Source organism: Triticum urartu, chromosome 3A, assembly GCF_056163025.1.
Source record: "Triticum urartu cultivar PI428250 chromosome 3A, HENAU_Tu73, whole genome shotgun sequence".
NCBI classification, from domain to species: domain Eukaryota; kingdom Viridiplantae; phylum Streptophyta; class Magnoliopsida; order Poales; family Poaceae; genus Triticum; species Triticum urartu.
In genome coordinates this window covers 608,981,827-609,007,163 of record NC_141875.1, presented here as the reverse complement: position 1 = coordinate 609,007,163, position 25,337 = coordinate 608,981,827, and positions in this window count along the sequence as shown.

The window sequence follows — 25,337 nt, the reverse complement described above, 5'->3', positions numbered from 1 at the left end:
TGGTGGTACCAATTTGCATGTTTAACAACTCTAAAATTGTGTTTAAGGCAGAACAGTACCAAACCTAATATATGCATATAGGGATTTACCGAAATTGTTGTTCGTTGCTTCCGATCTCATTTAACCTTGACTAGATAGGTAGTTTTACTTTGCTTCACCCTCTTTCCATGTTTAACAACATTTAATATTGTTGGGTACATAAACGAGATCGAACTAAATAACTTGTCATGGTGTTTCGTCAATATGCAACTCATTGCATATGGAGCTCCACTTAATTTGTAGGTTTGCTTGTGCACTTTGCCATGCCATGCTTCATTAAACCGGACATGCATCATACTTGGTTGTGCATCATGCCATGTTATGTGGTGGTTGTTTACTATGTTGTTTGCTCCTTTCCGGTGTTGCTTCTTCGGGTTGGTTCCGATAACGTCGCGTTTGTGAGAAACCGTTCGGCTACGTCCGTTTGTCTTCTTCATGGACTCGTTCTTCTTCCTTGCGGGATTTCAGGCAAGATGACCATACCCTAGAAATCACTTCTATCTTTGCTTGCTTAGTTGCTCGCTCTTTTGCTATGCCTATGCTGCGATACCTACCACGTGCTTATCATGCCTCCCATATTGTTGAACCAAGCCTCTAACCCACCTTGCCCTAGCAAACCGTTGTTTGGCTATGTTACCGCTTTGCTCAGCCCCTCTTATAGCGTTGTTAGTTGCATGTGAAGATCGAAGTTTGTTCCTTGTTGGAACATGGAGATGTTGTTCCTTGTTGGAACATGTTTACTTGTTGGGATATCACAATATATCTTATTTAATTAATGCATCTATATACTTGGTAAAGGGTGGAAGGCTCGGCCTTATGCCTGGTGTTTTGTTCCACTCTTGCTGCCCTAGTTTCCGTCATATCGGTGTTATGTTCCGGGATTTTGCGTCCCTTACGCGGTTGTGTTATAATGGGAACCCCTTGACAGTTCGCTTTGAATAAAACTCCTCCAGCAAGGCCCAACCTTGGTCTTACCATTCGCCACCTAGCCTCTTTTTCCCTTGGGTTAGGCCAGCCCAAGGGTCATCTTTATTTTTAAACCCCCCCGGGCCAGTGCTTGTCTAAGTGTTGGTCCGAACTGAGTAGACTACGGGGCCACCTCGGGGAAACTTGAGGGCTGGTTTTACTCGTAGGATGTCTCATCCGGTGTTGCCCTGAGAACGAGATATGTGCAGCTCCCATCAGGATGTCGGCGCATCGGGCGGCTTTGCTGGACTTGTTTTACCATTGTCGAGGATGTCTTGAGGAACCGGGATACCGAGTCTGATCGGAATGTCTCGGGAGGAGGTCTATTCCTTCATTGACCGTGAGAGCTTGTGATGGGCTAAGTTGGGACACCCCTGCGGGGATTTGAACTTTCGAAAGCCGTGGCCGCGGTTATGGGCAGATGGGAATTTGTTAATGTCCGGTTGTAGATAACTTGAACCTTAACTTAATTATAATGAATCAACCGCGTGTGTAACCGTGATGGTATCTTTCCGGCGGAGTCCGGGAAGTGAACACGGTTGTTGGAGTTATGCTTGACGTAGGTTGTTCTAGGATCACTTCTTGATCATAGTTTCTCGATCATGCTTTGCCTTCTCTTCTCGCTCTCATTTGCGTATGTTAGCCACCATATATGCTAGTCGCTTGCTGCAACTCCACCTCATACCTTTTACCCTTCCTATAAGCTTAAATAGTCTTGATCGCGAGGGTGCGAGATTGCTGAGTCCCCGTAACTCACAGATACTTCCAAAACCAGTTTGCAGGTGCCGTTGAACCGAGCAGGTGACGCAACCAAGCTCAGGAGGAGCTCGATGAAGTTCTTGTCCTTTGTGTTGTTTCGTTCTAGTTGATCAGTAGTGGAGCCCAGTTGGGGTCGATCGGGGACCTTGTCGCATTTGGGGTTCTTCTTTTATTTTGGTTCCATAGTCGGACCCTGATTGTATCTGGTTGATGTAATGCTTTATTCATGTAATTGTGTGAAGTGGCGATTGTAAGACAACTATGTATCTCTTTCCCTTATGTATTACATGGGTTGTGTGAAGATTACCTCACTTGCGACATTGCTTTCAATGCGGTTATGCCTCTAAGTCGTGCTTCGACACGTGGGAGATATAGCCGCATCGAGGGCGTTACAATAGGGCACCATCTAAATCTGTTGAGATGACACCATATGAACTATGGTTTGGCAAGAAACCAAAGCTGTCGTTTCTTAAAGTTTAGGGTTGCGGTGCTTATGTGAAAAAGTTTCAAACTGATAAGCTCGAACCCAAATCAGAGTAGTGCGTCTTCATAGGATACCCAAAAAGAAACTGTTGGGTACACCTTCTATCACAGATCCGAAGGCAAGATGTTTTGTTGCTAAGAATGGATCCTTTCTAGAGAAGGAGTTTCTCTCGAAAGAAGTGAGTGGGAGGAAAGTATAACTTGATGAGGTAGTTGTACCTTCTCCCGAATAGGAAAGTAGTTCATCACATAAATGAGTTCCAATGATTCCTTCACCAATTTGTGAGTAAGCTAATGATGATGATCATGAAACTTCAGATCAACTTAATACCGAACCTCGCAGGTCAACCAGAGTACGGTCCGCACTAGAGTGGTACGGTAATCCTATTCTAGAAGTCATGTTACTAGACCATGATGAACCTACAAACTATGAGCAAGCGATGATGAGTCCAGATTCCGCTGAATGGCTTGAGGCCATGAAATCTGAGATGGGATCCATGTATGAGAAAAAAGTATGGACATTGATTGACTTGCTCGATGATCAGTGAGTCATTGAGAATAAATGGATCTTCAAGAGGAAGACAGACGATGATAGTAGTGTTACTATCTACAAAGCTCGAATTGTCGCAAAAAAAATTTCAACAAGATCAAGGTGTTGACTATGATGAGATTTTCTCGCTCGTATCGATGCTTAAAAGTCTGTCCGAATCATGTTAGTGGTTGCCGCATTTATGAAATCTGGCAAATGGATGTCAAAACTGCATTCCTTAATGGATTTCTTAAAGAAGAGTTGTATATGATGCAACCAGAAGGTTTTTTCAAACCTAAAGGTGCTAACAAAGTAAGCACGCTCCAGCGATCCATCTATGGACTTGTGCAAGCATCTCGGAGTTGGAATATATGCTTTGATAAAGTGATCAAAGCATATGGTTTTATACAGACTTGCGGTATTTACAAGAAAGTATTTGTGAATGGCATATTGTTGATCGGAAATAATGTAGAATTTTCTGGAAAGCATAAAGGAGTGTTTGAAAGGAGTTTTTCAAAGAAAGACCTTGGTGAAGCTACTTACATATTGAGCATCAAGATCTATAGAGATAGATCAAGACGCTTGATAAGTTTTTTCAATAAGTACATACCTTGACAAGATTTTGTAGTAGTTCAAAATGGAACAATCAAAGAAGGAGTTCTTGCCTGTGTTGCAAGGTGTGAAGTTGAGTAAAGACTCAAAACCCGACCATAGCAGAAAATAGAAAAGAATGAAAAGTCACTCCATATGCCTCGGTCATAGGTTCTATAAAGTATGCTATGATGTGTACCAGCCTATTGTATACCTTAGCACGATTCTGGCAAGGGAGTACAATAGTGATCTAGGAGTAGATCACTGGACAGCGGTCAAAATTATCCTTAGAGGACTAAGGAAATATTTCTCGGTTATGGAGGTGATAAAAGAGTTCAGCGTAAAGAGTTACGTCGATGCAAGCTTTTTTACATCAATCTAGATGACTCTAAGTCTCAATTTGGATACATATTGAAAGTGGAGGCAATTAGCTAGAGTAGCTCCGTGCAAAGCATTGTAGACATAGAAAATTTGCAAAATACATACGGCTCTGAATGTGGCAGACCCGTTGACTAAATTTCTCTCACAAGCAAAAAATGGTCGCTCTTTTGGTGTTAATCACATAGCGATGTGAACTAGATTATTAAAGCTAGTAAACCCTTTGGGTGTTAGTCACATGGAAATGTGAACTAATCACATAAAGATGTGAACTATTGGTGTTAAATCACATGATGATGTGAACTAGATTATTGACTCTAGTGCAGGTGGGAGACTGAAGGAAATATGCCCTAGAGGCAATAATAAAGTTGTTATTTATATTTCCTTATATCATGATAAACATTTATTATTCATGCTAGAATTGTATTAACCGGAAACTTAGTACATGTGTGAATACATAGACAAACAAAGTGTCCCTAGTATGCCTCTATTTGACTAGCTCCTTAATCAAAGATGGTTAAGTTTCCTAGCCATGGACATGTGTTGTCATTTTATGAATGGGATCATAGCATTAGAGAATGATGTGATGGACAAGACCCATCCATTATCTTAGCATAATGATCGTTCAGCTTTATTGCTACTTCTTTCTTCATAACTTCTACATGTTCCTCTGACTATGAGATTATGCAACTCCCGAATACCGGAGGAACACCTTGTGTGCTATCAAACATCACAACGTAACTGGGTGATTATAAAGATGCTCTGCAAGTGTCTCCGATGGTGTTTGTTGAGTTGGCATAGATCGAGATTAGGATTTGTCACTCCGTGTATCGGAGAGGTATCTCTGGGCCCTCTCGGTAATGCACATCACTCTGAGCCTTGCAAGCATTGTGACTAATGAGTTAGTTTCGGGATGATGCATTATGGAATGAGTAAAGAGACTTGCCGTTAACGAGATTGAACTAGGTATGAGGATACCGACGGTCGAATCTTGGGAAAGTATCATACCGATGACAAAGGGAACAACGTATATCGTTATGCGGTTTCACCGACAAAGTTCTTCGTAGAATATGTAGGAACCAATATGAGCATACCGGTTCCGCTATTGGTTATTGGCTAGAGACATGTCTCGGTCATGTCTAAATAGTTCTCGAACCCGTAAGGTCTGCACGCTTAACGTTCAGTGATGATCGGTATTACGAGTTTATGTGTTTTGAGGTACCGAAGGTAGTTCGGAGTCCCGGATTTGATCACAGACATGACGAGGAGTCTCGAAATGGTCCAGACGTAAAGATCGATATATTGGAAGCCTATGTTTGGACATCGGAATGGTTCCGGGTAAAATCAGGAGTATACCGGAGTACTGGAGGTTACCGGGACTCCCCGAGAGGTAGATGGCCTTATTGGGCCTTAGTGGAACAGAGGGGAAAGAAGCAAAGGAGAGGGCCCCCCCAAGCCCAATCCGAATTGGGAAGGGGGGTCAGCCCCCCTTTCCTTCCTTCTTCCCTCTCCTTCCTTCTCTCCTAGCTAATACCTACAAAGGGAAGGGGGAATCCTACTCCCGGTGGGAGTAGGACTCCTTGGGGCGCGCCTAGAGAGGCCGGCCCCCTCCCCCTCCTCCACTCCTTTATATACGGGGGAGGGGGCACCCCATGGACACACAAGTTGATCATTGATCTTTAGCCGTGTGCGGTGCCCCCCTCCACCAAAATCCACCTCGGTAATATCATAGCGGTGCTTAGGCGAAGCCCTATTCTAGTGGCAACATCATCACCATTATCACGTCGTCGTGCTGGCGCAGCTCTCCCTCAAAGCTCTACTGGATCGTGAGTTCGCGGGACGTCACCGAGCCGAACGTGTGCAGATCACGGAGGTGCCGTATCTTCGGTACTAGATCGGTCGATCGTGAAGACGTACGACTACATCAACCGCGTTGTCATAACGCTTCCACTTACGGTCTACGAGGGTACGTAGACGATACTCTTCCCTCTCGTTGCTATGCATCACCATGATCTTGCGTGTGCGTAGGAATTTTTTTGAAATTATTGCGTTCCCCTACAATCCCTGCTACCGAAACATGGGGGAATCGACCCCCATGGAGACTGACGACGGGGGCCATGCCCGATTCGGCTCCCAACCGAATATTATTCCAGAGACCTATACGGATCCGGAATCAGGTGGGCAACCTCGTTCGAAAGAAGGGGTGTGCAAATTTGACCGACGACCTCTGTCAATCCGGAGGCGCCGGATACTCTGGTGAAAGCACTTCAGAGTGCCATCATTATAGAAGAACATCGTACCCTTATGGGTACGGTGGTTGAAAGGGTTCGGTCCGCCAAAAGCGGATTGAATGAGGCCTATACTAGCCTTTTGAGAGGCTTTGAGGTACGTAATATAATACCTTTTGGTTATATGAGAAAAAGTGTCTGTGTATAGATAGTAGCCCCTGAGACTTTGTTCGGTATTCACAAGGAAAAGCCAAACAGAGGATCGAATGACTCAATCAGGCTACGATGCAGGCATCAGCTACCCATGCCGCCGAAGCGTCTGAGTTGAGGCGGAAGTTAGCGGAAAAGCAAGGTATGTGATACCGAAAATGCTTCTGAAATAATATCAGCAATAATTTGCCATCTGAATGAGTCTTATAACTTTTCTGATAGCTGACACGTCTAAGGTCGATACCCTTAAGAGCGCGCTGGCCGAGGCCAAGGAAGAGGCGGAGGAGGAACGAGCCGCCCGCCTAAGACATGAGTCAAGGGTGGAGGAAATCTAGCAAGAGTTCAAGGATGCTATAAGCAAATGTGAGTCCTTAGACCATAAAATTTTAGATAAAAAATTTGAACTTGCAAATTGCGCCTGGTAAGGCCTTTAACATGCAGAGCAAATTTGTGAGGAAAAAATATATCTTACTGACCCGGATTTGGATTTCTCCAGGAGCGTTTGCGGACATGCCCCGGAGTGTTACCGATGCTGTGGAGTTCTTTCGAGCTGAAGAGGGGAGCTCGATGGAAAAGCTATTCTGGTCGCAGTACCTTACACCTGAGCATCCCGTGCCCCTCAGGGATCATCTGAAGCAGTTGGCCGCTACCTCTTGAGCACTGCATTGGTTTTCCCTTGAAGAGGAAAGGATGATGCAGCAAAGAAGCGTAAGTATTTCCCTCAGTTTTTGAGAACCAAGGTATCAATCCAGTAGGAGACTACACGCAAGTCCCTCATACCTACACAAACAAATAAGAACCTTGCAACCAATGTGATAAAGGAGTTGTCAATCCCTTCACGGCCACTTATGAGAGTGAGATCTGATAGAGATAATAAGATAAATATTTTTGGTATTTTTATGATATAGATTGAAAGTAAAGATTGCAAAGTAAAATAGATTGGAAACTTATATGATAAAAGATAGACCCGAGGGACATAGGTTTCACTAGTGGCTTCTCTCAAGATAGCATAAGTATTACCGTGGGTGAACAAATTACTGTCGAGCAATTGATAGAAAAGTGCATAATTATGAGAATATCTAGGCATGATCATGTATATAGGCATCACGTATGTGACAAGTAGACCGAAACGATTCTGCATCTACTACTATTACTCCACACATCGACCACTATCCAGCATGCATCTAGAGTATTAAGTTCATAAGAACAGAGTAATGCATTAGGCAAGATGACATGATGTAGAGGGATAAACTCAAGCAATATGATATAAACCCCATCTTTTTATCCTCGATGGGAACAATACATACGTGCCTTGCTGCCCCTACTATCATTGGGAAAGGACACCGCAAGATCGAACCCAAAGCTAAGCACTTCTCCCATTGCAAGAAAGATCACTCTAGTAGGCCAAACCAAACTGATAATTCGAAGAGACTTGCAAACATAACCAATCATACATAGAAGATTTCAGAGAAGAATCAAATATTGTTCATAGATAAACTTCATCATAAACCCACAATTCATCGGATCTCGACAAACACACCGCAAAAAGAGTTACATCAAATAGATCTCCAAGAAGATCGAGGAGAACATTGTATTGAGATCCAAAGAGAGAGAAGAAGCCATCTAGCTAATAACTATGGACCCGAAGGTTTGTGGTAAACTACTCACACATCATCGGAGAGGCTATGGTGTTGATGTAGAAGCCCTCCATGATCGATTCCCCCTCCGGCGGAGCTCCGGTAAAGGCCCCAAGATGGGATCTCTTGGGTACAGAAGGTTGCGGCGGTGGAAATAGGGTTTCGTGGTGCTCCTGGATGTTTTCGGGGTATATGGATATATATAGGAGGAAGAAGTAGGTCGGTGGAGTTGCGAGGGGCCCACGAGGGTGGGGGCGCGCCTCCCTGCCTCGTGTCCGCTTCGCTTCTTTCTTGACGTCTACTCCAAGTCCCCTGGATCACATTTGTTCCAAAAATAACTCTCCCGGAGGTTTCATTCCGTTTGGATTCCGTTTGATATTCCTTTTCTGCGAAACACTGAAATAGGCAAAAAAACAGCAATTTGCACTGGGCCTTGGGTTAGTAGGTTAGTCCCAAAAATAATATAAAAGTATATAATAAAGCCCATTAAACATCCAAAATAGATAATATAATAGCATGGAAAAATAAAAAATTATAGATACATTGGAGACGTATCAAGCATCCCCAAGCTAAATTCCTGCTCCTCCTCGAGTAGGTAAATGATAAAAACAGAATTTTTTATGTGGAATGATACCTAGCATAATTCTCAATGTAATTTTTTTATTGTGGCATGAATATTCAGATCCTAAAGATTCAAGAAAAAAATTTAATATTGACATAAAAATACTAATACTTCAAGCATACTAACTAAGCAATCATGTCTTCTCAAAATAACATGGCAAAAGAAAGTTCATCCCTAGAAAATCATATAGTTTGGTCATGCTCCATTTTCTTCACACGAGAATGCTCTCATCTTGCACAACCCCGATGACAAGCCAAGCAATTGTTTCATACATTAGTAATCTCAGACTTTTTTCAACTTTCACGCAATACATAAGCGTGAGCCATGGATATAGCACTATGGGTGGAATAGAATATAATGATGGGGGTTATGTGGAGAAGACAAAAAAGGACAAAGTCTCACATTGATGCGGCTAATCAATGGGCTAGGGAGATGCCCATTAATTTATGTCAATGCAAGGAGTAGGGATTGCCATGCAACGGTTGCACTAGAGCTATAAATGTATGAAAGCTCAACAAAAGAAACTAAGTGGGTCTGCATCCAACTTGCTTGCTCACAAAGACCTAGGGCATTTGAGGAAGCCCATTGTTGGAATATACAAGCCAAGTTCTATAATGAAAAATTCCCACTAGTATATGAAAGTGACAAAACAAGAGACTCTCTATCATAAAGATCATGGTGCTACTTTGAAGCACAAGTGTGGAAAAAGAGGATAGTAGCATTGTCCCTTTTTATTTATTTATTTATTTATTTATTTTCTTTAATTTTTATTTTTTTGGGCCTTTATTTTTTTATTTGGCCTTTATCTTTTTTTGGGACAATGCTCTATTAATGATGATCATCACACTTCTATTTATTTACAACTCAATGATTACAACTCGATACTAGAACAAAATATGACTCTATATGAATGCCTCTGGCGGTGTACCGGGAAGGGCAATGAATCAAGAGTGACATGTATGATAAATTATGCATGGTGGCTTTGCCACAAATATGATGTCAACTACATGATCATGCAAAGAAATATGACAATGATGAAGCGTGTCATAAATGAAACGCTGGAAAGTTGCATGACAATATATCTCGGATTGGCTATGGAAATGCCATAATAGGTAGGTATGGTGGCTGTTTTGAGGAAGATATAAGGAGGTTTATGTGTGATAGAGTGTATCATATCACGGGGTTTGGATGCACCGGCGAAGTATGCACCAACTCTTAAGGTGAGAAAGGGCAATGCACGGTACCGAAGAGGCTAGCAATGATGGAAAGGTGAGAGTGCATATAATCCATGGACTCAACATTAGTCATAAAGAACTCACATACTTATTGGAAAAATCTACAAGTCATAAAAAACCAATCATTACGCACATGCTCCTAGGGGGATAGATTAGTAGGAAAAGACCATCGCTCGTCCCCGACCGCCACTCATAAGGAAGACAATCAAAGAACACCTCATGTTTCAAATTTGTTACACAATGGTTACCATACGTGCATGCTACGGGACTTGCAATCTTCAACACAAGTATTTCTCAAATTCATAACTACTCAAATAGCACAACTCTAATATCACCATCCTCATATCTCAAAACAATTATCAAGTATCAAACTTCTCATAGTATTCAATGCACTTTTTATGATAGTTTTAATTATAGCCATCCTGGATGCCTATCATATTAGGACTAATTTTATAACAAAAGCAAACTGCCATGCTGTTCTAAAGGACTCTCAAAATAATATAAGTGAAGCATGAGAGATCAATAATTTCTATAAAATAAAACCACCACCGTGCTCTAAAAGATATAAGTGAAGAACTAGAGCAAAATTATCTAGCTCAAAAGATATAAGTGAAGCACATAGAGTTTTCTAATAAATTCCAATTCATATGTGTCTCTCCCAAAATGTGTGTACAGCAAGGATGGTTGTGGTAAACTAAAAATCAAAGACTCAAATCATACAAGACGCTCCAAGCAAAACACATATCATGTGGTGAATAAAAATATAGCCTCAAGTAAAGTTACTGATGGAAGAAGACGAAAGAGGGGATGCCTTCAGGGGCATCCCCAAGCTTGGGATTTTCGTTGTCCTTGAATTTTACCTTGGGGTGCCTTGGGAATCCCCAATATTAGGCTCTTGCCACTCCTTATTCCATAATCCATCAAATCTTTACCCAAAACTCGAAAACTTCACAACACAAAACTCAACAGAAAATCTAATGAGCTACGTTACTATAAGAAAACAAACCACTACTTGAGGTACTGTAATGAACTCATTATTTATTTATATTCGTGTTAAACCTACTGTATTCCAACTTCTCTATGGTTCATACTCTCCGATACTAGCCATAGATTCATCAAAATAAGCAAACAACACACGAAAAACAGAATATGTCAAAAACAGAACAGTATGTAGTAATCTGTAGGTTTCGAATACTTCTGTAACCCCAAAAATTCTGAAATAAATTGGTTGACGTGAGGAATTTTTCTATTAATCATCTTCAAAAAGAATCAACCTAATCGTACTCTCCAGTAAACAATAGCAGCAAATCTCGTGAGCGCTAAAGTTTCTGTTTTTTACAGCAAGATCGCTAAAACTTCCCCCAAGTCTTCCCAAAGGTTCTACTTGGCACAAACACTAATTAAAAGCATAAAACCACATCTAAACAGAGTCTAGATGAATTATTTATTACTAAACAGAACCAAAAAGCAAGAAACAAAAATAGAATTGGGTTGCCTCCCAACAAGCGCTATCGTTTAACGCCCCTAGCTAGGCATAAAAGCAAGAATAGATCTAGGTATTATCATCTTTAGTACTAGGAAAGAAAAGAGAAAATTTCCTATCTATAGCATTTATCTTTCTATTCTGAGAAAGTACTTGGCCATTAATGGTTGAAGAAAGATTGAGCACGCTACGGAAATTTGCATCTAAACTAGACTTCATCTCTTTGATAATTTCATTTCGGTAAAAGCACAAAAGAGAGGTGGATTCAACCTTCTCACTCATGGGGTGCCCAAATATAGTTTTCATATTTTCATAGGTATCTATGGGATCCCCCTCAAGAAAACCTTCTTCAAAAATAGAATCTAAAACTTGCTTGAATAAAGAGGGTAGGCCAACATAAAAGCTTTTCAGGTGTATTTCAATATGATATTGAGGCACATAGCTGACTCGGATCCTTAATAACCTATCCCAAGCATCTTTTAGAGATTCATCAAGTAAATAACGAAAAATTCCGGGATCATCTTCATCAAAATTATTCAAACCCTCATTGATAACCCCGGTAGGTCTTTCCATAGCATCATTGTTTATGAGCTTAGAAAGAACAGAGGGACTATCCAAAATACTAAATCTCGGGAGAGAACCCTTAGCCCTTTTTGATTCGGCCATGGCGAAATAGAAGAAGAAGGAAAAGAGGCGGACGGAAAAAGAGGGCGAATAAAACGGCAAGGGTGAAGTGGGGGAGAGGAAAATGAGAGGCAAATGGAAAATAATGTAATGCAAGGGATAAGAGTTTGTGATGGGTACTTGGTATGTCTTGACTTGTGCGTAGATCTCCCCAGCAACGGCGCCAGAAATGGCTTATTGACGGGAGATCAAATCTTGACTTGACTTGGTGCAACCTCCCCGACAACGGTGCCAGAAATCCTTCTTGCTACCTCTTGAGCACTGTGTTGATTTTCCCTTGAAGAGGAAAGGGTGATGCAACAAAGTAGCGTAAGTATTTCCCTTAGTTTTTGAGAACCAAGGTATCAATCCAGTAGGAGACTACACGCAAGTCCCTCGTACCTACACAAACAAATAAGAACCTCGCAATCAACGCGATAAAGGGGTTGTCAATCCCTTCACGGTCACTTACGAGAGTGAGATCTGATAGAGATAATAAGATAAATATTTTTGGTATTTTTATGATATAGATTGAAAGTAAAGATTCCAAAGTAAAGATTGCAAAGTAAAATAGACTGGAAACTTATATGATAAAAGATAGACCTGGGGCCATAGGTTTCACTAGTGGCTTCTCTCAAGATAGCATAAGTATTACGGCGGGTGACCAAATTATTGTCGAGCAATTGATAGAAAAGTGCATAATTATGAGAATATCTAGGCATGATCATGTATATAGGCATCACGTTCGCGACAAGTAGACTGAAACGATTCTGCATCTACTACTATTACTCCACACATCGACCGCTATCCAGCATGCATCTAGAGTATTAAGTTCATAAGAACAGAGTAATGCATTAGGCAAGATGACATGATGTAGATGGATAAACTCAAACAATATGATATAAACCCCATCTTTTTATCCTTGATGGCAACTGTCGGCGTTCTGGGAATGGGGGTCCCCAAACCTACCTGCCTGTGGCCCACGGCGTGGCTGAGCCAGCAGGCCGTATGGCCCATCTTCGTCAACAAGGCACCCAAGACCCTCGCGAGGGTCCAAGCCTCGCGAGGCGGACGACGCAAGACCTCCTCTGGAGCGGCCTGGTCAGGCAGGCTCACGAGGAACGGAGATATCAAGGCGGGGCGAACCTCACGAGATTCTCGTGACATGAGCCATGACACACAACACCAGGCGGGCGCCAGTGCGCTGCGTCCTCATTTCCTCTTTGGTGCTAAGGAGGCAAGCGCAGGAGAGGAGTACCGAGGCCCCAGGCAAAGGTTTCCATTTCGGTGCAATGAGACCAAGACCAGAAGGATAGCAAGACGGGGGTCATCGTGGAGCCCAACACGGCGTCACCACCAGAGCCTTTCGCAGGCGAAGACCGCTTTTGTCAGGATACACTACAAAAAAAATACACTTCCGTGATGATACGTGGTTGTCACAGTAGGTCGCATTTTCTGTCATGCATGTACATCCATGACGATTTTATGACAGAATCAAGATAGTCATACATGTGATATCGTAGAAGTGTTCCATGACATTACCAAAATTATCATCACGGAAGTGTCCACTTCCATGACGATAAATCCCGCATCACAGAAGTGCTTTCGTCAAGGGTGACCGACACGTGGCATCCACCGTAACGGAACGCCATTAAGCTATCGGGTCGGGTTTTGGATCCGATAACCCATTAACAGCCTCGACCAATGGGGATTTTCCACGTGTAAAATCATCATTAGCTGGAGGAAACACGTGTCGGCTCATCGTTGGGACAGATGTCATCCACTCATTGGATAGAAGGCGCCTATGATACGTCGACACATGGCACGGCCCAATAGAGGCCCATTCCTGTGAAAAGGCCGGCCTGTTTGACTTGGTCAAAAGGTGGCGGGCCGGCCCATGTAAAGCCTGTTAATGACACGTTTGCATATAGCCCATTTACAGCCCGCTCACCCAAGGCCTGTTACGCCTTATCCGAATTAGGCCCAGTAGCGTCATCTGGGCCACCCAATATGATTCCAACCCGTTTTCACTTCTGGCCCATGTATGGCCCATGACTCTTTTGGCCCATATGAGGCCCTATGTAACTCTTGGCCTATTAACGGCCCGTGGTGAAACTGGCCCGTAATGGACAGTGTATCACTTTACACCCATTAACGGCCCGTGGTGAAACTGGCCCGTAATGAACAGTGTATCACTTTATACCCATTAATGGCCCGTTATTCCGTTGGGCCGTTTCCAACCCATTATCTTTCGGCCTTCTCAGAGCCCATTTATTCTTGGGCTCATTTCCAGCATTCGTTTACTTACGGCCCGTTACTGTCATTTTCTACTTGTGGGCCAAATTCAGCTCGTGGTTACAGTCGGCCCGTTTGTGGTCCGTTAATACGTTGGGCCATTTTCATAGCGTCATCAAATATGGCCTATTAACAAAGGCCCGTTATGGTCGGCCCATGAACGGACGATTCCAACTCTAGCCCGTTTACGGCCATAATGCGGTCTGTTTGGCCCGTGTTTGGCCAATCGATCATACGGCCCGTATAAGGCCCATTGATGATATGGCCCGCAGAAGGCCCATTGTTTCTACGGCCCGTAGAAGGCCCATTGTTTCTATGGCCCGTAGAAGGCCCACTGTTTCTACGGCCAGTAGGAGGCCCATTGTCACTACAGTAGATATTAGCCCATGGTTATTGTGGCCTAGTTTTAAAAAATAGGTTATTGTAGCCACTAGCTAACCCCGGAAAAAGAACTACAATGACTACAAGCAACCAAATAAACAAGACAACAAGGAAATAAATAAGCAAGCAACAAACGCTAGGATATCACGGGTATTACACATATTACATCCACTGGGCATCAAAGTTCGCCACCAATGCAAGGGAACAAAGCAGCATATCATATACACTGGTTGTCAAAGTTGGCAAACCAGCGCAAATAAACGCCGCAACAAAACAAATCCAGAACTGAAACCATTCAGAAGATCTCAAGAAACAATATCCTGGGTACCCATTGTAACACCCTCGATGCGGCTATATCTCCCACATGTCGGAGCACGACTTAGAGGCATAACCGCATTGAAGGCAATGTCGCAAGGGGGGTAATCTTTACACATCCCATGTGCAGAATAAGAAAAGAGGTACATAGTTGGCTTACAATCGCCACGTCACACAAAAGCATAAATATATCATTACAATCATCCAGATACAATCAAGGTCCGACTACGGAACCAAAATAAAGACAACCCCAAATGCATAATGTCCCCGATCGCCCCAACTGGGATCCACTACTGATCGTCTGGAAAGGAAACGTAGTAACATCGTGAGTCCTCATCGAACTCCCACTTGAGCTCAGTCGCATCTTCTGGAATGGTATCATCGGTCCCTGCATCTGGTTTTGGAAGTAATCTGTGAGTCATGGGGACTCAGCAATCTCACACCCTGGCGATCAAGACTATTTAAGCTTATAGGTAGGGAAAGGTATGAGGTGGAGCTGCAACAAGCACTAGCATATATGGTGGCTAACATACACAAATGAGAGCGAGAAGAGAAGGCACAGCACGTTCGAGATTCTATGATCAAGAAGTGATCCAAGACTACTTACGTTCAAGCATAACACGAGACCGTGTTCTCTTCCCGGACTCCGCCGAAAAGAGACCATCACGGCCACACACTCTGTTGATTCATTTTAATTAAGTTAAGTTTCAGGTTTTCTACAACTGGACATTAACAAATTCCCATCTGCCCATAACCGCGAGCACGGCTTTCGGAAGTTCAAATCCCTGCAGGGGTGTCCCAACTTAGCCCATCACAAGCTCTCACGGTCAACGAAGGATATTCCTTCTCCCAGGACAATCCGATCAGACTCGGAATCCCGGTTACAAGACATCTTGACAATGGTAAAACTAAACCAGCAAAGCCACCCGAATGTGCCGACAAATCCCGATAGGAGCTGCACATATCTCGTTCTCAGGGCACACCGGATTGTCCAAACTTCCGGTAGGCCAGCCCAGAGTGGCCCCTGGTGGCCACCGGCGGCTGACAAGTTGGACCAACACTCAAAGGAGCACTGGTCCGAGGGTTTAAAATAAAGATGACCCTTGAGTCCGCGAAACCCAAGGGAAAAAGGCTATGTGGCAAATGTTAAAACCAAGGTTGGGCCTTGCAGGAGGAGTTTTATTCAAGGTGAACTGTCAAGGGGTTCCCATTATAACCCAACCGTGTAAGGAACGCAAAATCAAGGAACATAACACCGGTATGATGGAAACTAGGGCGGCAAGAGTGGAACAAAACACCAGGCATAAGGCCGAGCCTTCCACCCTTTACCAAGTGTATAGATGCATTAAAGTAAACAAGATATAATAATGATATCCCAACAATAAACATGTTCCAACAAGGAATAAACTCCAATCTTCACCTGCAACTAACAACGCTATAAGAGGGGCTGAGCAAAGCGGTAACATAGCCAAACAACGGTTTGACATGGCAATATGGGAGGCATGATAAGCAAGTGGTAGGTATCGTAGCATAGGCATAGCAAAAGAGCGAGCATCTAGCAAGCAAAGATAGAAGTGATTTCGAGGGTATGGTCATCTTGCCTGCAAAGTTCTCCGAGTTGACGTTAGCTTGATCCTCGTAAGTGTACTCAATGGGTTCCTTGTTCACGTACTCGTCTCTCGGATCTACCCAAAGCAAGAACACAAGCAAAGGGAGACACAATCAACCACGGTGCAATGCACAAGCAACATGATGCAAAACATGGCATGATATGCGGGATGTGATATGTGATGCATATGCATGTTTCAGAAGGAAAAGATTGAATCAGGCCTCAACTTGGACAACCAAGAGTGCCGTTGGAAAGATGAGTTGATTTCGGTCGAAATCGATATAAAGATCACCGGAATCGGATGCACGGTTTGCAAATGGCAAGCAAAACAAATATGGCACTGATCTGCGATTAACAGCACGAGGCCATCTAAATGCATCAAGAACAACAAGCTACTGCACTCTAACATAACAACGAAGCACATGGCAGTGATCCACTCAAGATGCTTGACAAAAGATGAACACTAAGCTACGGCTAAATCACTCAATAGCAGGTTCTAACAAGCATGGCAAAAGTGCAAAAGATATCAGGTTACAGACTTAGTGAAAATAACAACATGCCAGGATTTTAACATCAGGAAGCAATGTTTAGAGCAAGATAACAACATGCTACAGGACCATATCATGGCAAAGCAAGGCATAGCATGAAACTACACAAAGCATACAACAAAAGTCCCTTACTGACCATAAGCGAAAAGGGATCAGAAAATACTAAGGCAACCATGTGAACATAGCAAGTTTCGTTAAGAGATTCAGACTTAGCAGAAAACAGGAGTATGGCAAAACGGATGGAAAAACATATTCACGTAGGCATGTTTGCGAGCTCGATGCACTCACCACAAGGCATTGCATGACAAACTAAGCATACACCCAGCAAGTAGACATGGCATAGAAGCTAAACATGGCAAGAACAACCTCATAGCATGCATGGATCAACTACAAAAACCTAAAATTGCTTAACACGTAAACAATCTGTCAGGAACATTTTATAGCAAAAGTAGAACAAGATTGAGTCATGCTAGGGTGCTCCATAATTGCAAACAGACATGGATGGATAGAGCATAAAAATATCTCCAAAACATCCTTACTGAACATGCTCAAAAGAGGCATGGATCACTCTGTAGCAACAAGAATACATGGCATAAAAATATTATCAGGGAAAAGACTTGGACGATTTCTAAGTCCCTGAAATCAGCAACATCACGAGAGCTACTTTGCATGCTTGTGCTAGTCACCACAAAGATCACAAAAATACATGGCATACACCCCTGTAAAGATGGCATGGCATACTTCAAAACACATGTAGGGCTCAAGTTCATAGGAGGCACACATTAAACATGGCAAAAATGACAAATGTCCAATTACTGATAAGAATCTGAAACTAACATTGCATAGCACTCTTGCAACAGCATTTAGGGCATCAAGATGAACTCAAATGAACATGGTGCAATGGAATGAAATGAAGTACTCATCGAGACGAACAATTTGATATGCTACACACCCAAAATGGAGCCACGGATGCAGAGTTATGGCATGATGAAAAATACTAAAAATTACTAGGACTTAGAGGAGAAACGAGGTCAACCTCTCCAGATCTAGGGTTTACTATAGCTGTCGGGCTCACGCGAACCGAGGCGGGCTTGATCTCGCCGGAGAAGGGTGGCGGCCGCCGGAGAAGAGGGGCCGGCGAGGGGGGACGGATCCGGTGGCAGCAGCCGGCGACGAGGGCAGGGCGGCGAGACGGTGGCCGAGGGGCGCGGCAGCGCGGCGACGTAGGGAAACGGCGGCCGGTGGCGACCGGGCGGCGGCGAACAGGGTCGCAGCGGAGCAGGCGAGCTCCGCGGCGAAGGGCGGCGACGGCGGCCGGGAGGGACGGCGGCGACCTCACGCGGTCTCCAGCGGGCGGCGGCGGCGGCGGAGAGGCGGGCCGCGGGGGCCGGCCTTGGGCCCGAGCGGGCCGGCAGCGGTGGGAGGAGGCCGGGCCACATGGCGCAACGCCAGTGGCTGCGGGGCGGCGTCGGCCGAACGTCCGGCGCGGCCGGATGTGTCCGGCGCGCGGATGGAGCGGGGCTAGGGTTAGGTTTGGAGTGGATCCGGGGATTTTGGGGGAGATGCCTTTTTATAGGTAGAGGGAGCTAGGAGGCTCCAAATTGAGCATGGTTTTCGGCCACGTGATCATGATCGAACGACCGAGATGATGGAGGGGTTTTAGGTGGGTTTTGGGCCACTTTGGAGAGGTGTTGGGCTGCAACACACACTAGGCCTTTACGGTCCCTCGGTTAACCGTTAGAGTACCAAACGAAGTCCAAATGGCACGAAACTTGACAGACGGTCTACCGATAGTAAACCAAGGCCGCATGACAAGTCTCGGTCCAATCCGAGAACGTTTAACACTCGCACACGAAAAGAGGTAAAAGGGGACACTGAAGGACATAGGAGCGCCGGAATGCAAAACGGACAACGGGGAAAGTGCTCGGATGCATGACACGAACACTTATGCAAATGCGATGCACATGATGACATGATATGATGCATGACAAAGACAAAAGAAACACAAAGATAAAAACCCGACAACGAGGAAATATCATAACTTAGTGCCGAAAATGGCAAGAGTTGGAATACAAATATGGATGGTTACATACGGGGCATTACAACACTCCACCACTACGGAAGGATCTCGTCCCGAGATCTTGGAATGGAAAAACTTCGGATATTCGGAACGGAGGTGGTCCTCACGTTCCCAGGTGGCTTCACGGTCGGAATGGTGTGACCACTTCACTTTCAGGAATTTGATAGACTTGTTGCGAGTCTTGCGCTCAGTTTCTTCAAGAATATCAATGTGGTGCTCATGATAAGACAGGTCTTCTTGGAGATCAATCTCTTCAAAGTTGATCGTGCGGTCAGGAGTCTTGAAACACTTGCGGAGTTGAGACATGTGAAACACGTCATGCACATTTGCAAAGTTGGATGGAAGCTCAAGTTGATAGGCGAGATCGCCTCTTTTGCCAATGATCTTGAAAGGACCCACGTATCTAGGGGCAAGCTTCCCTTTGATACTGAAGCGACGAGTACCTTTAATTACAGAGACGCGAAGGTAGACATGGTCTCCGATCTCGAAAGCCAAGTCACGATGCTTGCTATCATAGTAACTCTTCTGGCGCGATTGCGCGGCTTTGAGATTTTCACGAATGACTTTGCACATTTCTTCAGCCTCTGTGATCAAGTCATTGCCAAGAAGTTGGCGTTCACCAGTCTCTGACCAGTTAAGAGGAGTATGGCACTTCCTGCCATAGAGAATCTCGAATGGCGCCTTGCCCGAACTCGCTTGGAAGCTGTTGTTGTAGGAGAACTCAGCATAAGGAAGACAATCTTCCCACTTCATACCGAAAGAAATGACACAAGCCCTGAGCATATCTTCAAGAATTTGATTGACTCGCTCGACTGGCCACTAGTTTGAGGATGAAAAGTTGTGCTGAAGCGAATGTTGGTGCCCATGGCCTTCTGAAAAGAATCCCAGAACTTGGAGGTAAAGATGCTCCCACAATGTGAAGATATCAACTGTGGAATGCCGTGCAGAGAGACAATCCTGGAGGTATATAGCTCTGCCAACTGAGCTGATGTGATAGATTCTTTGATAGGAAGAAAATGAGCCACTTTGGTGAGTTTGTCGATGACAATGAAGATAGCATCATTGCCACGCTTGGACTTGGGAAATCCAGTCACAAAGTCCATCTCAATATGGTCAAACTTCCATTTTGGAATGGCAAGAGGTTGGAGGAGACTAGCTGGCCATTGGTGTTCTGCTTTCACTCTCCTGCAGACATCACATTCATTCACGAACTGAGCAATCTCGCGCTTCATTCGAGTCCACCAATACGACTGCTTGAGGTCATGGTACATCTTTGTACTTCCAGGGTGAATAGAGAGGAGTGAATTGTGAGCTTCGTTCATAATGACTTTACGAAGGTCACCTTTAGGAACAACAATGCGATCCTCGAAGAATAGAGTATCCTTGTCATCAAGGCGATAGCACTTGTACTTAGGTTGACTCTTGGCAATCCCAATCTTCACCTTCTTCACCATAGCATCAAGAAGTTGAGCCTCACAAATCTGATCTTCCAAAGTCGGAGAGACTTGGAGATTGGCAAGGAATCCTTGAGGAACAACTTGGAGATTAAGTTTGCGGAAAGCTTCACAAAGCTCTAGTTGATAGGGCTTGAGAATCAAACTATTGCAGTAAGCCTTCCTGCTCAATGCGTCAACAATGACATTGGCCTTGCCTGGAGTATATTCAATACTCGGATTATACTCTTGAATCATTTCGACCCAACGAGTCTGCCTGAGGTTGAGGTTTGGCTGAGTGAAGATGTACTTGAAACTCTTATGATCAGTGAAGATATCCACTTTTCTTCCCAATAAGAGATGTCTCCATGTTAAAAGAGCATGGACAACTGCCGCCAACTCGAGGTCGTGAGTGGGCTAGTTCTTTTCGTTGGGCTTCAACTGGCAAGAGGTATAGGCCACAACTTTATTCTCTTGCATCGAGACGTTGAAGGGAAGCATCACAGAAGTCCTTGAATGGTTTGGATTCATCAGGAGGAGTCAGAACTGGAGCAGTGACTAACTTCTCTTTGAGGGTGTTGAAAGCGATGTCACATTCAGGAGACCAGACATACTTCACATGCTTCTAGAGAAGGTTGGAAAGAGGCTTCACGATCTTAGAGAAGTTCTCAATGAACCTTCGACAATAGCTTGCGAGACCAAGGAAGCTGTGGAGTTGCTTCACATTCTGAGGCGGTTCCCAATTCACAATTGCAGACACCTTCTCAGGATTAACAGCTATGCCCTTGGCGAAGATGATATGCCCAAGGTAGAGAACCTCATCGAGCCAAAACTTGCACTTTGAAAACTTCGCATAGAACTGATGTTCTCTGAGCTTGTCCAGCACCAATCTCAAGTGCTTGGCATGATCCTCCTTGTTCTTGGAAAAGACCAAAATGCCATCGAGGTAGACCAAGATGATGTCATTTGTGTAGGCGTTGAAGATGAAGTTCATCATGCGAGAGAATGTTGGAGGATCATTGACAAGGCCGAAAGACATGACAGTGTATTCATATGAACCATAGCTTGTTCTGAATGCTGTCTTGGGGATATCTTCTTCACGAATGCGAATCTGATGATAGCCCATACGGAGGTCAAGCTTGGAGAATACTTGAGCACCTTTGAGTTGTTCGAAAAGCTCATTGATGTTGGGAAGTGGGTACTTGTTCTTTATGGTCTTCTTGTTCAATGGACGGTAATCGACACAAAGTCGGTCCGTTCCATCCTTCTTCTTGACGAAAAGAACACAACAACCCCATGAAGAAGAACTTGGTCGGATGAGACCCATACACTCTTGAATATCGAGTTGTTTCTTCAGCTCCTTCAACTCTTCAGGTCCAAGCTTGTAAGGACGTTTGCAAACAGGTTCTGTGCCAGGCTCAAGATTGAAGACGAATTCAACTAGCCGATGAGGAGGCATTCCTGGAAGCTCTCTTGGAAAGGCGTGTTGATATTCACAAACGACTGGAATCTGAGAGATGGCATCCAACTCGCCCTTCTCATTGAGAGAAAACAGTCGAATGGTATCATCACGAGCAGCAAAGACGATTACATCCTCAGACGAATGTGTCAATTGAATGTGCCTGGCAGCACAATCAAGCTAAGCCTTGTGCTTAGAAAGCCAGTCCATTCCGAGAATAATATCAATATCCGAGTTACCAAGGACCATTGGAGAAGACATAAACTTATAGTCGCCCAACATGATCGAAACATCTGGAACCACGTAGCTTGCGTGCAAGCATTTACCCGATGAGACCACTGCTAACGGACTATGCAAATCTTGGAAAGTCAACTCATGCTTAGATGCAAATGGTCTCGAGATGAAACAATGCGATGCACCAGTGTCAAAAAGAACTTTTGCAGGAATATCGTTAATAGGAAGGTTACCCATGATCACATCTGACGAGTCCTCTGCCTGAGCTGCGTTCATCATGTTGACCTTTGCAAACTTGGGATTATGCTTGACCACTGCGGTGCTGGCAGATCTCACAGGAGGAGGAGGAGGAGGAAGACGCCTCTGATTGAAGCATTTGTTGGCATAGTGACCCTTCTGCTGACACTTGTTGCACGTGACCTCCGAGAGCGGACGGTGATACGAAGCACTTGATCTTGGAGCATGAGACAAAGTCTTGTTCTGAAAGCCTGGGTTGGGTGGGTGGGAAGATCCATTGCCACCTTTGCTCTTCTGCTGATAAGGCTGACAGAACGGAGGAGGAGGCAACCAATACTTTTGCTGCTTAGTTGCCACTTGAGTTGAGGAAGAAGGAGTTGCATCCCTGACTCGCTTCTTGGAAGCATCACACTTGAGTTGAGCAGTCTCTTGTTTCAGTGCCATATTGTAGAACTCATCGTACTTCTTCGACTCAAAAAGCACAAGAGCTAGTTGGAGATCTTCTCTGAGGCCACCTCTGAACTGATAAATCATGCTCTTCTCGTCAGGGACGTCTTGCTTGGCGAAACGAGCGAGCTTCTGGAACATGATGTTATACTGGTAAACAGACAAGCTGCCTTGCTTCGGATTGTGGAACTCGTCACGCTTGCTCTCAACAACACTCTGAGGAATGTGGTGAGCTTTGAAGTCTTGACGGAATTCATCCCACATAATCACACGACCTCCTCTGGAATCTTTGTATTGCTGATACCACTCTACAGCTTGGTCTTTGAGTTGGAACGAAGCAAACTTGACAAAGTCCTCAGGCCTGACGTTGCTGCACTCGAAATGCTTGCAGATATCCACGAGCCAATCATCAGCGTCTGTTGCCTCGACACAGTTACAGAAGGTCTTTGGCTGGTTTGCGAGGAACTGGTTGAGTGTAGAAAACTGATTCTGATTGTTGCCATGGCCTTGACTTCCTTGGTTGCGCTCTTGCAAGAGTTGCATAAGCATCTGCATGTTGGCATTGGTAGCGGCCATCACAGCTTGCCATGCCTCCGGAGGGGGAGGTGGTGGCGGCGGTTCAGGATTCAGACGCGTTGGAGGAGCCATCCTGAAGAGGGTGACATCCGTTAGCATCTTGAAAGACATATATTCAAGCTGAATCAAATGGATCGAAATTGCAACATATAGTCTTAACATTCGAACAAGAATGAACGAATGCATTCCAAATTAAATGGTCACACTTCCATAAATTGAGAAGCCACTTAGATAGAGGTAGGAGAATAAAACAACAAGGTACGGACAAGAACAAATACTTGGTAAGCATCACCCAATCACAAACCAAATATCCGCGGAAGAAATACTAGAGCTACAAGAATTCCCACCTATGAAACTCCCGAACCTTTCGCGGTTATGCAATCAGGTGTTGGGGATACAGGGGAAGCATAATATCTCACCCAAAGCTAGCAAATCCTATATCCAGCTGTATCCATCCTTCAACACATAACCAAGAAACCTTCGGAAATCATTTACCTCAACCTTCGAAAAGCATCCGTTATACGAGTTATGGCAATACTCCCGAAATCCCACCCCAGTACTGGGTGGCGTCGAGGTTATCTCACCAACAACTGCATAAAAGAGATTTTCGATGTCGGCGAAACTCAGGTATTCCAGAATTGCAACGATAAAATTGTGACAACAACACCTCGGAGCTCAACTCCCCGGGACACTGCCACAACCCCTAAATGTCAGGAGGTACCAAGAACAATGTTCTCGTCACAAAATCATCGGAACGATTCCAAGATACCTGCGTGATCCTAAAATTTTGTTAGTGAAATTTGAGAAGAGAAGAGTCAAAAATCTACGTCAGGATGCCTCACCAGAGCGACGAAGGGACTGAGGAGTAAAAAGAATCCTACTCTCTGATATATATAAATCCTAAAAGACTCAAAACATTTTTCTAGACTCAACAACGCCAGCGATTTGGTCAAGCAGGGGGCTCCTAAGTCGGGGAAGGCTCTGATTACCAACTTGTAACACCCTCGATGCGGCTATATCTCCCACGTGTCGGAGCACGACTTAGAGGCATAACCTCATTGAAGGCAATGTCGCAAGAGGGGTAATCTTTACACATCCCATGTACTAAATAAGAAAAGAGGTACATAGTTGGCTTACAATCTCCACGTCACAAAAAAGCATAAATATATCATTACAATCATCCAGATACAATCAAGGTCCGACTACGGAACCAAAATAAAGACAACCCCAAATGCATAATGTCCCCGATCACCCCAACTGGGATCCACTACTGATCGTCCGGAAAGGAAACATAGTAACGTCGTGAGTCCTCATCGAACTCCCGCTTGAGCTCAGTCGCGTCTTCTGGAATGGTATCATCGGTCCCTGCATCTGGTTTTGGAAGTAATCTGTGAGTCACGAGGACTCAGCAATCTCACACCCTCGCGATCAAGACTATTTAAGCTTATAGGTAGGGTAAGGTATGAGGTAGAGCTGCAGCAAGCACTAGCATATATGGTGGCTAACATACGCAAATGAGAGCGAGAAGAGAAGGCAAAGCACGTTCGAGATTCTATGATCAAGAAGTGATCCAAGACTACTTACGTTCAAGCATAACACGAGACCGTGTTGTCTTCCCGGACTCAGCCGAAAAGAGACCATCACGGCCACACACTCTGTTGATTCATTTTAATTAAGTTAAGTTTCAGGTTTTCTACAACCGGACATTAACAAATTCCCATCTGCCCGTAGCCGCGGGCACGGCTTTCGAAAGTTCAAATCCCTGCACGGGTGTCCCAACTTAGCCCATCACAAGCTCTCACGGTCAATGAAGGATATTCCTTCTCCCAGGACAATCCGATCAGACTCGGAATCCCGGTTACAAGACATCTCGACAATGGTAAAACTAAACCAGCAAAGC